At 50.8% G+C, this 13712-nt stretch overlaps 1 protein-coding gene across 1 annotated transcript in view; it reads right to left on the minus strand.

Annotated features, from left to right (window-relative positions):
* OCA2 (OCA2 melanosomal transmembrane protein) overlaps window positions 1–11538 on the minus strand; it is a 167225-nt gene extending 155687 nt beyond the window's left edge. Inside the window, exon 1 of the mRNA XM_045824982.1 lies at window positions 11412–11538. The gene's annotated coding sequence lies outside the window, so the exon portion shown is untranslated. The remainder of the gene's footprint in view (window positions 1–11411) is intronic.
* Between the last annotated feature and the right edge of the window lie 2174 nt (window positions 11539–13712).

Raw genomic sequence — 13712 nt, forward strand, 5'->3', positions numbered from 1 at the left:
ATGGAGGAAATGGAGAAAAGAATCACTGACCTGGAAGACAGAACAATGAAAATTACCTAATATGAGAAAAAAATCAACAGACCCTCAGAAACTTGTGGCACTATATAACAGAAGATCTAACATTCATGTAATCAGAATCACTTAAGGAGGGGGGGAGGAAGGAAGGAAGGAAGGAAGGAAGGAAGGAAGGAAGGAAGGAAGAAGGGAGGGAGGAAGGGAGAGGATGTAGCTGGGAAAGTATTTGAAGAAATAATGGCTTAAAACTCCCCAAATTTAGCAAAACACATAACATACAGATCTAAGAAACTGATTATCCCAAAGGGGATAAATCCAAAGAAACCTACACCAAGACATGATCTTAGTCAAACTCCTGAAAATGAAAATAAAACAAACAAACCAAAAAATCTTGTAACCAGCAAGAGAGAAATGACAATGCCCCTGTAGGGAGAAAAAAATCCAAGTGACAGAAACCATAGAGGCCCAAGGAAGTGGCTCGATATTTTTCAAGTAAAGAAAGGGAAGAACGGCCAACTGAGAATTCTATACCTGGTGAAAATATCCTTTAGGAAGGAAGGGGAAATCAAGACATTCTTAGATGAAAGAAAGCTAGGAGGATTTGTTGCCAGCAGATCTATCCTCAAAGAACGGCTAGAGGAAGTTCTCTAAACAGAAAAAGACAAAAGAAGGCATTTTGAAGCACAGGGAAATAAAAAGAACAACAGAAACAGGAAAAAATATGGATAAATACATTTTCCCTCTCCTGTTGAATTTTCTAAATTATGTTTGATACTTGAAGCAAAATGTATAGCACTGTCTAATGTGGTTATCAATATATGTACAGGAAATACTTCAGACAATTTTTTTCACCAATGGGGAAGGAAAAAGGTATAGAGGAAGGTAATTTCTAGATTTTACTCAAACTTATAAAATGATGACAACAGAAGTATGATGAGTAATGTATGTATAATTTAATACCTAGAGCAACTACTTTTTAAAAACTATAAAAGAGATACACTCAAAAAATACTATAGATAGCCCCGGCTGGTGTGGCTCAGTGGATTGAGTGCCAGCCTATGAATCAAAGTGTCGCTGGTTTGATTCCCAGTCAGGGCACATGCCTGGGTTGTAGGCCAGGTCCACAGTAGGGGGCATGCAAGAGGCAACCACACATTGATGCTTCTCTCCTTCTCTTTCTCCCTCCCTTCCCCCTCTCTAAAAATAAATAAATAAAGTCATTTTAAAATACTATAGATAAACCAAAATGGAGTTGTAAAATATCTTCACATAATCCATAGCCCTAAAATATAAGTGGTCTGACAATTAAATGCAGACATTGACAGAGTATATTAAAAACATTGATCAAGTACATGCAGTCTGTAAGAAATTTACTATAAAAATATACCATATTTTTCCATGTGTAACGCATACCCACATTTTGTGTGCATTGTACACAGAATTACTATACCCATGGTATGTACTGGTAATCATTATGCCCATTTATAACATACATCCTCATTTTTCCCTCAAATATTTGGGGAAGAAAGTGTGTATTATACACTTTTAGAGGTAGGTAGAGCAAAAGTAAAGGGATAGAAAGTCTGAGTGGCTGTCCTGATAGAAGATACAGTAAACCTCAGAGCAAAGGAAATTACTAGGGACAGAAAGAGACATTATATAAAGACAAAAGAATCAACACACCAAAAAGAAGACATCGATGTCTTAAAAACATGTGCATCACACAACAGAGCTGCAAAATATGTGATGCCAAACTAGTAGAACAGAACCAAGAAGGAGACATGTAGGGTGGTGTAGTTGGAGATTTCATTTCTCTCTTAGCAGCTGACAGGACAGCTAGACAGAGAAACAGCGAGGATACACAAGTGAACACCACCAACCAACAGGATCTAACTGATATTTATTGAACATTCCACCTGGCAAGATCCGAACATTATTTTTAAGTTCTCACAGAAGATAGACCAAGATAGATCACACCTTGGGCCAGAAAACAAACCTCAACAAATTTAAAAGGTCCTGGTGGCTCAGTGGTTGAAGCGTCATCCTGTACATGAAAAAGTTGCAGGTTTGATTCCTGGTCAGGGTACATACCTAGATTGTGGGTTCGATCCCCATTTTCAGTGCATATGGGAGGCAACCAATCAATGTTTCTCTCTTACCTCTCTCTCTCTCTCTCTTCCTCCCTCTCTCACTCTTTAAAATCAATAAAACATATCCTCTGGTGAGGATTTTAAAAGGAATTGAAATAATAGAGTGTTTTCTATAGCCACAGTGTGATTATGTTAGAGAATAGTAGTAACAGAAAGACACACACTTGGAAATTAAACAGCAATATGTGGGGGAACCAAAAAAATGGAATTATCTTCTGGAGGGCAGGCCCCATGTTGTACAGGCTTCCCCCATCCCTAGGTGAGTGTTCTAGGAAGCCATCTGTATCAATGCACCAGCTGGCCTTGCTGTGAGAGGCTGAGTTCGGCTTCAGTGATTTTTTTTTTGAAGACTCTTTCAACACATTTGCCCTTTTCATGATGGCTGATTTATGAGCGCACCTGCCCACACTGCACTGAGTGTTCATCAGTTTTTGATAAAAAAGAGCATGACCCCCATGCCCCACCCTCCCTATTCACCTGATCTCACCACAAACAACTCTTTTCTGTTTCCTTGGATGAAAAAAGTCTTCAAAGGGAAATGTTTTCCCATTGTGGAAGAGGTGAAACAAAAAACAGCAGAAGCATTAAAAGCCATCAAAATCAACGAGTTCAAAACCTGTTCTGAGCAGTGCAAAAACATCTCAATAGGTGTGTTACGTCAAATGGACAGTACTTTGAAGGTGACTTAAGCTTAAACATGTAAGAATAAATACACAGTTTTTATAAATAAATTCCAGGTTTTGGGGGGGTCTCCCCTCATACCCCACTCAATAATCCAGAAGTCAAAAAGGAAATCTCAGTGTAAATCAAAATTATACTTGAACTTGATTAAAATAAAAGTGTATCACAATTTGTGGCGCCCAGCTGAAGCAGTGATCAGAAGGGAAATTATAGTGCTAAATGTTCATGTTAGAAAGGAGAAAAGGACTCAAATCAAAAATCTAAGCTTTCACCTGGCTGGCGTAGCTCAGTGGATTGAGCACGGGCTGGGAACCAAAGTGTCCCAGGTTCGATTCCCAGCCAGGGTACATTCCTGGGTTGCAGGCCATAACCCCCAGCAACCGCACATTGATGTTTCTCTCTCTCTCTCTCTCTCTCTCTCCCTCCCTAAAAATAAATAAATAAAAAATCTTAAAAAAAAACTAAGCTTTCATCTCAATAACCTAGAAAAAAGGACAGCAAAATAAGACCAAAGCAAGCAAAAATAGGAAAATAATACACATAAGGGCAAGTCAATGAACCATAAAAACAACCGAGAAAATCAATGAAGCAAAGATCTCCTTCCTTGGAAACATCAGTGGGACTCTCCAACCTCTAACGCAACTAACAAAGAAAAAAGAGAATAAGAACCAGCAAAACCTAAAATAAAACGTAGTGTCTGCCCTGGCTGGTGTGGCTCAGTGGATTGAGTGCCAGCCTGCAAACCAAAGGGTCACCAGTTTGATTCCCAGTCAGGGCACATGCCTGAGTTGCAGGCCAGGCATGTGCCTGGTCCCCAGTAGGGGGCATGCAAGAGACAACCACACATCGATGTTCTCTCCCTCTCTTCCCCCTCTCTAAAAATAAATAAAATCTTAAAAAAAAACCAGAATGTCACTCAATGTCACCATAGACCCTGCAGACATTGGAAGGATAATAACAGTACACTGCACACAACTCTACTCACACACATCTGACAAGTTAGATAAAAAACAATTCTTCAAAAAGCAAAAATCAGCCCAACTCACTCAATATAACCTAAATGATTTGAATAACCCTAAAACTATTAAGTAAATTGTATTTGAATTTTTTAAAGATTTTATTTTTATTTATTTTTAGAGAGGGGAAGAGAGGGAGAGAAACATCAGTGCGTGGTTGCCTCTCATGTGCCCCCTACTGGGGACCCAGCCCACAACCCAGTCATGTGCCCTGACTGGGAATCGAACAGGTGACTCCTTGGTTTGCAGGCCGGCACTCAATCCACTGAGCCACACCAGCCAGGACTGTATTTGAATTTTTAAGTTCCCAAAAAAGAAATCTCCAGGCCCAGAGGAAAAATTCAACCAAACCATTAAAGAAGAATTAACACCCAATATTTCCCAGGAAAATAAAAGGTGAAGAACACTTCCCAATTATTTTTACGAGGCCAGTATTACCTGGTCCAAAATTAGAAACAATAATAAAAACCCTACAGACCAATATCATACACAAATATGGTACAAAAATCTTTAGCAAAAATCAGCAAAAGAAATTCAGCAATACATAAAAAGAATTATACACTATAACCAAGTAGGGTTGACTCCAGGGATGCATGGCTGGTTTCAAATCCACAAATGGATCATAGTTAAATACTTACAGTACCATATGGAGCAGTAATACCACTCCTAGGGGTACGCCCATGAGAAATAAAAACCTATGTTCACACAGAAACTTGTACATTAATAGTCATAGAAGCATCCATCATTCGTAATACTCAAAGAGTGGAAATAACTCACATGTCCACCACTGATTAATGGATAAATAAAATCTGGGAGAGAATATTATTCTGTAATAGAAAGGAACAGCATACTGATGCATGCCAGAACCTGGATGAACACTGAATACTTAAGGGAAAGAAGCCAGTCACAGAGGAGCACATAATGCCTGATTCTACTTTCATATAAAGTCTGCTGATGAGACAAGTCTGTGTAGACAGAAAGCAGATGTGTGGTTGACCCTACCCTAGGGTCAGGGCAGCGGGGCGGGGTTGGGGGGTAATGAAGAACAGCTAGCAGGGGTGTCCAACCTTTTGGAATCTCTGGGCCACACAGGAAGAAGAGGAGTTTCCTTAGGCCACACATTGAATACGCTGCGACACGTAATCACAAAAACATCTCCTCATGTCTTAAGTAAATTTACAATTTTGTGTCGGGCTGCATCCACAGCCAGCGTGGGCTGCATGTGGCCTGGGGACCACAGGTTGGATGCCCCAGTGGGATTTCATTTTGAGTTGCTGAAAATGTTCTGGAATCGATGGTACTGATGGTCACATAATACAGTGAATATACTAAAAAGCATTGAATTGTACCATTTAAATGAACAGATTGTATGTTAAGTATATCTCAGTAAAGCTCATACAAACATCAATCTCTTGGCTGGTGTGGCTCAGTGGATTGAGTGATGGCCTGTGAACCAAATGGTTGCTAGTTCAATTCCCAGTCAGGGCACATGCTTGGGTTGTGGGCCAGGTCCCCAATTGGGAGTGTGCAAGAAGCAACTGATTGATATTTCTCTCCTTCTCTTTCTCCTCCCCTTCCACTCTCTCTAAAACGTCATAAATAAAATCTTTAAAATATACATATATATTTTAAAACATCAATCAATATATGCTACCATACTAACAGGCTAGGAAGAAAAATCATATGATCATATTAACTGATGCAGAAAAAGCATTTGACAAAATTCAGCACCCATGACAAAAGTTCTAACAAAAATAAGGGAACTTCGTCAGCTTGATAAAGAATGTCTACAAAAATCCTGTAGCTAACATGACAATTAATGGTGAGAAATGTGAAGCTTCCTGCCAAGATCAGGGACAAGACAGGGATGTCTGCTCTTAACACTTATTTATCATAGTACTAGAAATTCTAGCCACTGTGATAGGGCAAGAAAAGGAAATAAAGGCATAGAGAACAGAAAGAAAGGAAGAAAGCTATCCCATTTTGCAGATGGTATGATTGTCTGCATAAAAAAATCCCATGGAAGCCCTGGCTGGTGCAGCTCAGTTGTTGGAGCATCCTCCTATAAACTAAAAGGTCACAGGTCCAATTCTGGGTCAGAGCACACACCTAGGTTGTGGGTTTGGTCCCCAGTCAAGGCATGTTCAGGAGGCAACTGATTGATCGCTCTCTCTCTCTCTCTCGCTCTCTCTCTCTCTCTCCCCCACTGTCTAAAATCAGTGAGCATGTCCTTGGGTGAGGATTAAAAAACAAAATCCCAAGGAATCTATGAAAAAAAAACCCTCATAGTAGGGTTTTTTTACTCACTAGTAAGTGAGTTCAGTAAGGTCATAGAATATAAGACAAATATTTTTAAAGCTACAATATATCCCTATACTCTCAATAAACACTTTGACATCAAAATTAAAAATGTAACATCCTTTACAATTGCTAAAAATAATTAGATATTTAGATATACATTTCCAGCATATGAGACAGTATAAATATATACTGGAAACTACACGATGATAAAAAAAATCAAAGATCTAAACAAATGAAGACATAAATCGTGTTCATGAATTGAAAGACTCGATATAATCAAGATGTTAATTCTCCCCAATATGATATACAGACATAATGCAATGTTTATCAAAAGTCCAGCAAGAATTTTTGTAAATATAAACAGGATTATTCTAAAATGTATATGGAAGAGCAAATGGTTTAGAATAGCTAAAACAACCTGGAAAAAGAAGAGTAAAGTGGGAGTAACCAATCTACACCATTGCCAGATTCACTTCACAGCTGCAATGCCCAGGAGTGAGAGGTGTGGGCAGTGATACACGTGGACACGGTGGGTCACTGCAACAGACAGAGAACCCAGAAATAGGGCCACATAGATACACGCGGTCGATTTTTTCAACTTATTGATTTGAGAGAGAGAGATCAATTTGTTGTTCCACTTATTGATGCATTCACTGGTTGAGTCTTGTATGTGCCCTGAGCAGGAATCGAACCTGCGACCTTGGTGTATCCCTCGAGAAGGGCAGTTTGGCAGCTTCTCTGAAGCTAACCTTACCCAACGCCCAGGCGCGCACAGCAGACCTGGGCAGTTACCGCAGAGAGATGAAACCTACACTCACACAGAAACCCACACGCTCATGTCAGCGTGGCTCTGTCCGTGGCCGTTCCGCACCGGGCGAGGCCCAGCTGCCTGTGTGCGGCTGGGCGCTTGAAGGAACCGCGGCGCCCCGGAGCCACGGAACCCCACGCGGCAGTGAAGAGGCACAAACTGCGGATACACCCAACGACGCACAAGAACCTAGAGTCCAAGTACTTACTGAAAAAGAAAAAAACCTAATCCCCAAAGTTATACCCTATGAATCCGCGTGCGTAGCGTTCTCGAAATGACAAAATCATGGAGATGGGTAGGGATGGGAGGCTGCCAGGGGTTAAGCGGGGCGTGGGGCAGGAGAGCTTGGGGTGGGCGATAAAAGGGCATGGGGTGGGGGGGTCCTTGTGGAGCTGGTGGCCTCGCCGTGGCGCATACCCGGGCGGGAACCCCGTGCCGTAGTTTTACAGACGGCACCACGGGGGAGACTGGGCGAGGCGCGCACAGGCTCCGTCCGTAGCATTTCTCAAGCCTGCGTGTAAATCCACAGCTACCGTGACATGAAAACCGCAACCTCCCCGCCTACCTGGGTCTCCCTGCCGCTGCCTCTCAACCTTCACGGCGCAACCTCTCAGGACTGGCCGTTCACGTGTTCCCCGAGCACACTTCCATCAAGCGTGCGTCCGGTGCTGGGAACCACCTCCTCAGGGTCCCCAGCAATCCGGCTCCGACCCTCCCCGGGCTCCCTGCCCCGTCCCCTTCGCTGCCCGCGCCGCCCCCTGGGACCTCCATCCGGACCCAGCTCGCCCCGAACCCGAGCGGGCCTCCCACCCGCAGCCTCCTCGGCGCGGGGCTCCGCACTGCCCCGCACCCCGGCCGCCGCAGGGCGCGTTCACCCACGGAATCCCCGCTCCTGCTCCTGCCTTCCCCATCCTCTTCTTCAGACACATCCCAGACGCTTCGCCTCACCAGTTCACCACCGCTCCCAGCAGGGACGCTGCACCCCGGGACTGCCGCCTGTCCTCCGGGGGGCGCCAACATCCCGGCCCGCGGCCGGGCCTCTGGAAACGACGCCCCCAACAAGCCGGCCTGCGAGGGTCCTGAGCGGTGACAAACGGGCTGAGCCCCTTCACCCAGCTACGCCCAAGCCGCAGCTGCGCCCAGGCCCCACTTTCTAACCGAAACGACCAAGTTGCCACCAACTAGATGATGGTGGCCGGTGCTTCAGACCCAACTGAACGTTCCAGTCCTCACGCCTGGCCCTAAATGCATCCACGCGGGCGCCGCAGGGTCCGTCCTCGGGCTCGGCTTCCTTCCCCATCGGTCTGCAGCAGCACGGCCCCGCTCCGGGTCCTGCAAGGGCCACCCCACCGGGCTTCTCCGGGGACCCCCCTGCTCTATTCCCAGCCCGGCCCGCCCCCGCGGGGTCTGGGAGAGCCGCTGGCCCGCCCCCACGCCAGCCCGGCGGGGCTCCTCCACCTCGGGCTCCTCCCACACAGGAGCCCAGAGCTCCGTGGGGGGCTCAGGCGGCGACAGCGCTGGGTGCAGGGCTGACCAGAGGCGCTGGGGACAGCGCACAGAGGCTGCCCCTGGCTTTTTCTTTGCGTGTGGGGGGTGGGGGGATTCTGCCTCAGGACCCCTGTCCACTTGGCCCAGCAGCCTTTGCTCCCGGCTTGCGGAATGACCCAACAAGCGAGGTGTCGCAACGCGGACCACGGAGCTGTCCGGACCCCGGCCCTTCCTGACCGCCCTGGGAGCAGAGCGGATCTGGGATTCGGAGGGCTTGAGGGGGTTGTTGCATTTATGCGGCCGAGCCCAGGCTCGGTGCGAATGAGCCGGCGGCGACGGGAGGGCGACAGAGGCCCGGGGAAGCTGCCCGCGGTGCCTTCAGTCCGGCCAGGCGGCCCCTGAGCTAGACCCGGGGACAAGGCGCAGGAAGGTGGCGACCCGCGCACAGCGGGTGGGAAGGTCTCGGGTTCTTTAGTCACTCGACTTGATACAGTCACGAAAAGTACACCGGCCGCTGTGAAGACCTTGTTAAAAACAAATTACTCCACAGTCGATCCTCCTCTCTGTGCACAGTGTCTGAAGTCCTGAGAAAACACTCCGCTCGTGGAATGTTCTTCACAGAAAACTGTTCCCGCCAGAAGTCTCGCTCTCAGCGGGCAACGATCCTGACGGCGTAGTCCCCGGGGGTGGGGCTGCGCGGTCGTGCCTGGGGGTGTGGCTGTGCCCGCGGGGGCGTGGTCACGTCTTCGGAGGCGTGGTCATGGCTGGACCTCGGGGGCGTGGTCGTGCCCGTGGGCGTGGGCGTGCCTGTGCCGGCGGGCGGTCCGCTGTGCGAGCAGGGCGGGGCCATCTGTGCGGGGGCGTGGCCGAGCCCCTGTGAGTGTGGTTGTGTCCTTCGAGTCTGAAGCACACTTTCTAGTTGAGCAGCACAGGGAAGGGGCAGGCGTGGCGCCGAGGGCGGAGGAGGTCAGGCCCGGCGTCAGCTTCCCCCTCTGCCCCCTGCGGGCCAGGACACAGACCGTGGAGTCTCACCGGTTTGCAAAAGTGTCAACTGGTTAACGACTTCTAGAACATTCGACCACATAGCATTGTTTATGATCCCTGATGTTCTAGTGTTAAAGAGGCGTCTCCCTCCGAGCCTGTGACAAGGGCGGTGGTCGCCAGGACTTGCCCCCAGCGCCCTGACCTCACCCTCCCTGGGCACCCACCCAACCCGCGGCCACACACGGCGGCCCCGAGGCCCTCGCCTCAGGCCGTTTCGCTATTTCTGTGCCCGGTGTTGTTGGCTTTTGCCCATCCTTTAACCCACTTTGGAAACTGTGTCCTTTGCTCCGCATGTACTCTGGGACCCGAGTCCTCCCGTCCAACTTCTCCTAGTGGGGCGCAGTGCGCAGAGGGTGGCCTCCCAGAGGCCACAGGTGCGCCGGGGATCACCGGCCTCACCTCTGAGCCCGGCCCACCGCGCCAGGACCGGCCAGAGGAACAGCCTTCCCAAGGGTGCCAGAGATGGCAGCAATGACAAAATCCAGAAGCCAGACCCACCCGTGGGCAGGCGACTTCCAAGTTCCCCTCTGCAGGCCAGGCCACTGTGTCTGGCTAATTTCTTATCCCCTTTGATGTCTCCAAGGTGCCCTAAGTCCTGAGATGGCTCCTGGCCCTGCCCCAGGGCCCCTTGATGGGTTTCATCATCCATCCATATCACCCATCCCAAACAGGGAGCCCCCTGATGACCCACCCTCACCTTGCAGACCCCTCACCTGACAACTGTCCCCTGCCCTGGCTGTACAGACGCAGGACTAGAGAGTAACTTTCTCCCCCCAGCAAGCCGCTTCCTACCACCCAGCTTCAGGAATCTTTCCAAAACTCCCTTTTGAACAGGTTGTTCTCAAGCTTAAAACCCGTCCTGGGAGTCTCAGGTGTGGGCGCCATTGGGTCTCCAGGGACAGCCAGGGCAGCCCTCTCCCCCATAATTCCTGATGTTCTCAGACACCTGCCAGGCCTAGGGGCTTGTGACCTTCTCAAAGAACAGGGTCCGCATGTGTGTTTCCTCAGGATAAATGCAACTTCAGAAACTGCTTTTCCTAATTCACCCCCACCGTACACCCATTGTGAACAACTGCCTTCAAATTTGTAAACTAAATTTGCTATAACAAGCAGATTTTGTGTGTCCTGAGAGTTTACCTAGAGCTCCGGCCTCCGTCATTCCCACTGAGATTTACTCCTCATGAGCAATTATGAGTTGGTATCCCGGATGCATGCAAGCTCCCAGACCCCAGAGCCCCACGCAGGCCTGGACGTCCAGGCCTGGACAGCAGACCCCCTGCCCACCCTAACAGGCAACCCCCAGGGATGGCCTTCTCTAGGTGGTTCAGGTGACGATGGACTACCTTGTATTCAGGACAGAGCTGCTGCCCACAGTACTGACGGCCCCTGTTTTCTCTTCCACGAAATCGCTGCCCTTTTCCTAAGTCAGAGCTCAGACAGTCCCCTGGGGAGCCCTGTGCAGTGGGGGCCCCTGGCCCAGGCCTGGGTCTGGAAGCCCAAGGATGTTAACCCCCATGTCCTTGGGAAAAGCTGGCGACATTAAACCCATGTGATCCCACTGTGTGTGGCCAAGTGAGGAGAAGCAGCGTTAAGGGATTTGAAGGGCGCATTCCGTTCCCCAGAAACGCCTGACCTGCGCTCACGTGCGAGGCCGGCGCTGGGAGCCGAGCCGCGGGGCAGGCCCAGCAGAACGCTGCCTTCGGAGCACTTCACAGCCTCCGCCTCAGCGCCCGCAGCCGGGGGACCCTCCCCAGGGAGCCGCGCCCGCCCATCAGAAGATGCGTGCGGTGCTCACGCGCGCTCCGTCTCCCCCGGCTTTACCCCGACTTCCCCAGCTCCGGAAAGCCACGACCCAACGCAGGTTTGTTAAAACCCCGCCTGCTGCCCTCCTCCTGGCTCCCAGCTAACCTGAGACTTGATCTTTCTCCAAGGGTGAAGTTTAAGGTCTAAACTTCTAGCTCGGAACCGTGAGGGGAGCGCAGTCCTGGAGGAGAGCTCTGGGCTCGCACAGGGCGCGCAGAGTGCGGGGCGCTGCCCGCCTGGCCTGGCCACGCCCACAAGCGGCACCGCGGCCACGCCCCCCGAGCGCCTCAGGACTGGGAGGCGGGGTCCCCTCACCGCCGGGCTGCGGGAGAGCCATCGGGAAATGCAGAGGGGCTCCAGACCCCTCTGTGAAAGGCAATGACAGTGTGCACGCGCCGTGCGCATCTCGGGCTCTGCTTCTAGAAGTCAGCAGAGTCCTGGAACAGTGCTCTCCCGCGGAACAAGAATGGGGAGCTCCGCTGAAAGCACATCCTGCCTCCTTTCTCCTGTTGTGCCTTTTAGGGGTCGCTAGTGCTGGTGAGCCTGACCAGCGTTCCTCTCATTTTCTCATTGCCTGTCCCCGTCCAGCCGAGGGCTGTTGCCAAGGTTACACTTGGGCAGGCTCTCCCTCTGGCTCCCTCCCACAACACACACACACAGACACACAGACACACAAACTACAAACGGATGCACTCATACAGACATTCATGGACACAAACTACACAACCACTCACAGACAAGTACACACTTAGAGACCCGCATGTCACAGACACCACACACACACAGATACACACACACACAAGGAAACACAGGCACATATATAACAAACACGTGCACAGACACGGAAGCTACACACACGAACGTACAGAGAGACACACACACCACACGTGGACACATCAGCGACACTCAGAAATACGGACACAGAGAAATACAAACAGGCACACGGACATGTAGTTACACACATCCAACACACATGCACAGATGCACGAGACACACTGAGACACAGACCCCGGGCGGGCAGTGGGGGACGGCTCACGGGGGCCCTGGCCCGGGCACCGCTCCGGGATGGGCAGGAAGTCACAGACTGGGCTGGTCCACGATGCAACGTGCCGCGCCCGGAAAGGTGCCTCTGAAAACTGCCCCGGAGAGCCGCTTATTCCTGGACCCTGAGCGCGCTAGGTATTGGAGAGGCACAGACTTTATAACAAGCACGTTGCCCAGGACAGGGCAGCAGGGACTAGGACATAGAGAGCCCCCAGGCCTCCCGGAGCACAGCGTGCGCGCACACGGAGACCCTGAGCTGGCCGCAACCACAGCGCGGCCCAGCGCGGAGACAGGTCGGGTGCCGCGCTGGTGGACGCCCCGGCTCAGATCGCGGTACGCGTTCAGTGTGTACGAGGGTGCCGTGGGCCGTGCCGGTGACCGCATGGGGCTGGGGCACCACGGAGCCTGCAACCAGCTGAAATGCTGGTGCAGCCGCACTCATCCCTGAATTTCAAATGCCTCTGTCACCCGTGGAAGGTGAATGTGCAGACACCCTGAGCGGGTGGAAGGTTCTGGGCTGCCACCGCCCGTTTGGAAAGGCATCCGCGCCTCTGCGAGCCTGGAGGTGCAGGCCCGTACATCCAAGGAGAGTCGTGGAGCCCCGGCAGGCTGACCGTGGCCCAGCGCGTGGCCCCCAATGCCTGCCTCACTCATGTCCACAGGCTGACCTCACACCTGCCCAGTGGGGCTGCATCTGTCTTTGCTTCCTCCTCACATGCTCCCGATGACCCTTGTGCAACTGGGAAATATTTGCAGTGGATCAACTCCACCCCTGCTGCAGGGACGGGTGTGAGCCGAGAGCCCACCGCACCAGGGACTGGCATGCCTGGGTCCCACCCACAAAACCCCCACAAAACAGGTGGCTGCTGGTCTGAGCCTCACGGCCCACCGCCCCGGCCCCGAGTCTGGCTCCATAGTCATTGCCCACCCACCCCTGGGTGTTGTTGAGCTGAGGCCTGGCAGGAATGAGGACAATGTCCCAGATCCCACCGCTGTGCAAGGAGGGGTCCCGGTTTCCTTAGTCACAGGCGACTGGGGCCTGGCAGGAACCCTGCAGATTCCTACATGGGGGAGGGCATTTCACCAAGTGTCCCCCAGATGACTCGAGAAATTCCAAATTAGAGGCGCCCAGATGCCGTGAGCTGAGGGCAGCATCGTTGTGGTGGAACATAAAGGCACAAGGTAGCTATTTTGAAGTCCCCAGGACTTGAACGCATCCATTCTGGCCAACCTGCAATAAAACCCCTTTGCTCACATGGTAAGTGGTGGGTTTTGCGTGCATGCATGTGTGCATTTTATGTGTTTGTGGGCTATCCAGCCAAGGTCCTCCAGCCTCTCACCGTCCACACAGAGGTGTGACCC

Source organism: Phyllostomus hastatus, unplaced genomic scaffold (assembly GCF_019186645.2).
Source record: "Phyllostomus hastatus isolate PE091 unplaced genomic scaffold, TTU_PhHast_1.1 phas_scaffold_555, whole genome shotgun sequence".
NCBI classification, from domain to species: Eukaryota; Metazoa; Chordata; class Mammalia; order Chiroptera; family Phyllostomidae; genus Phyllostomus; species Phyllostomus hastatus.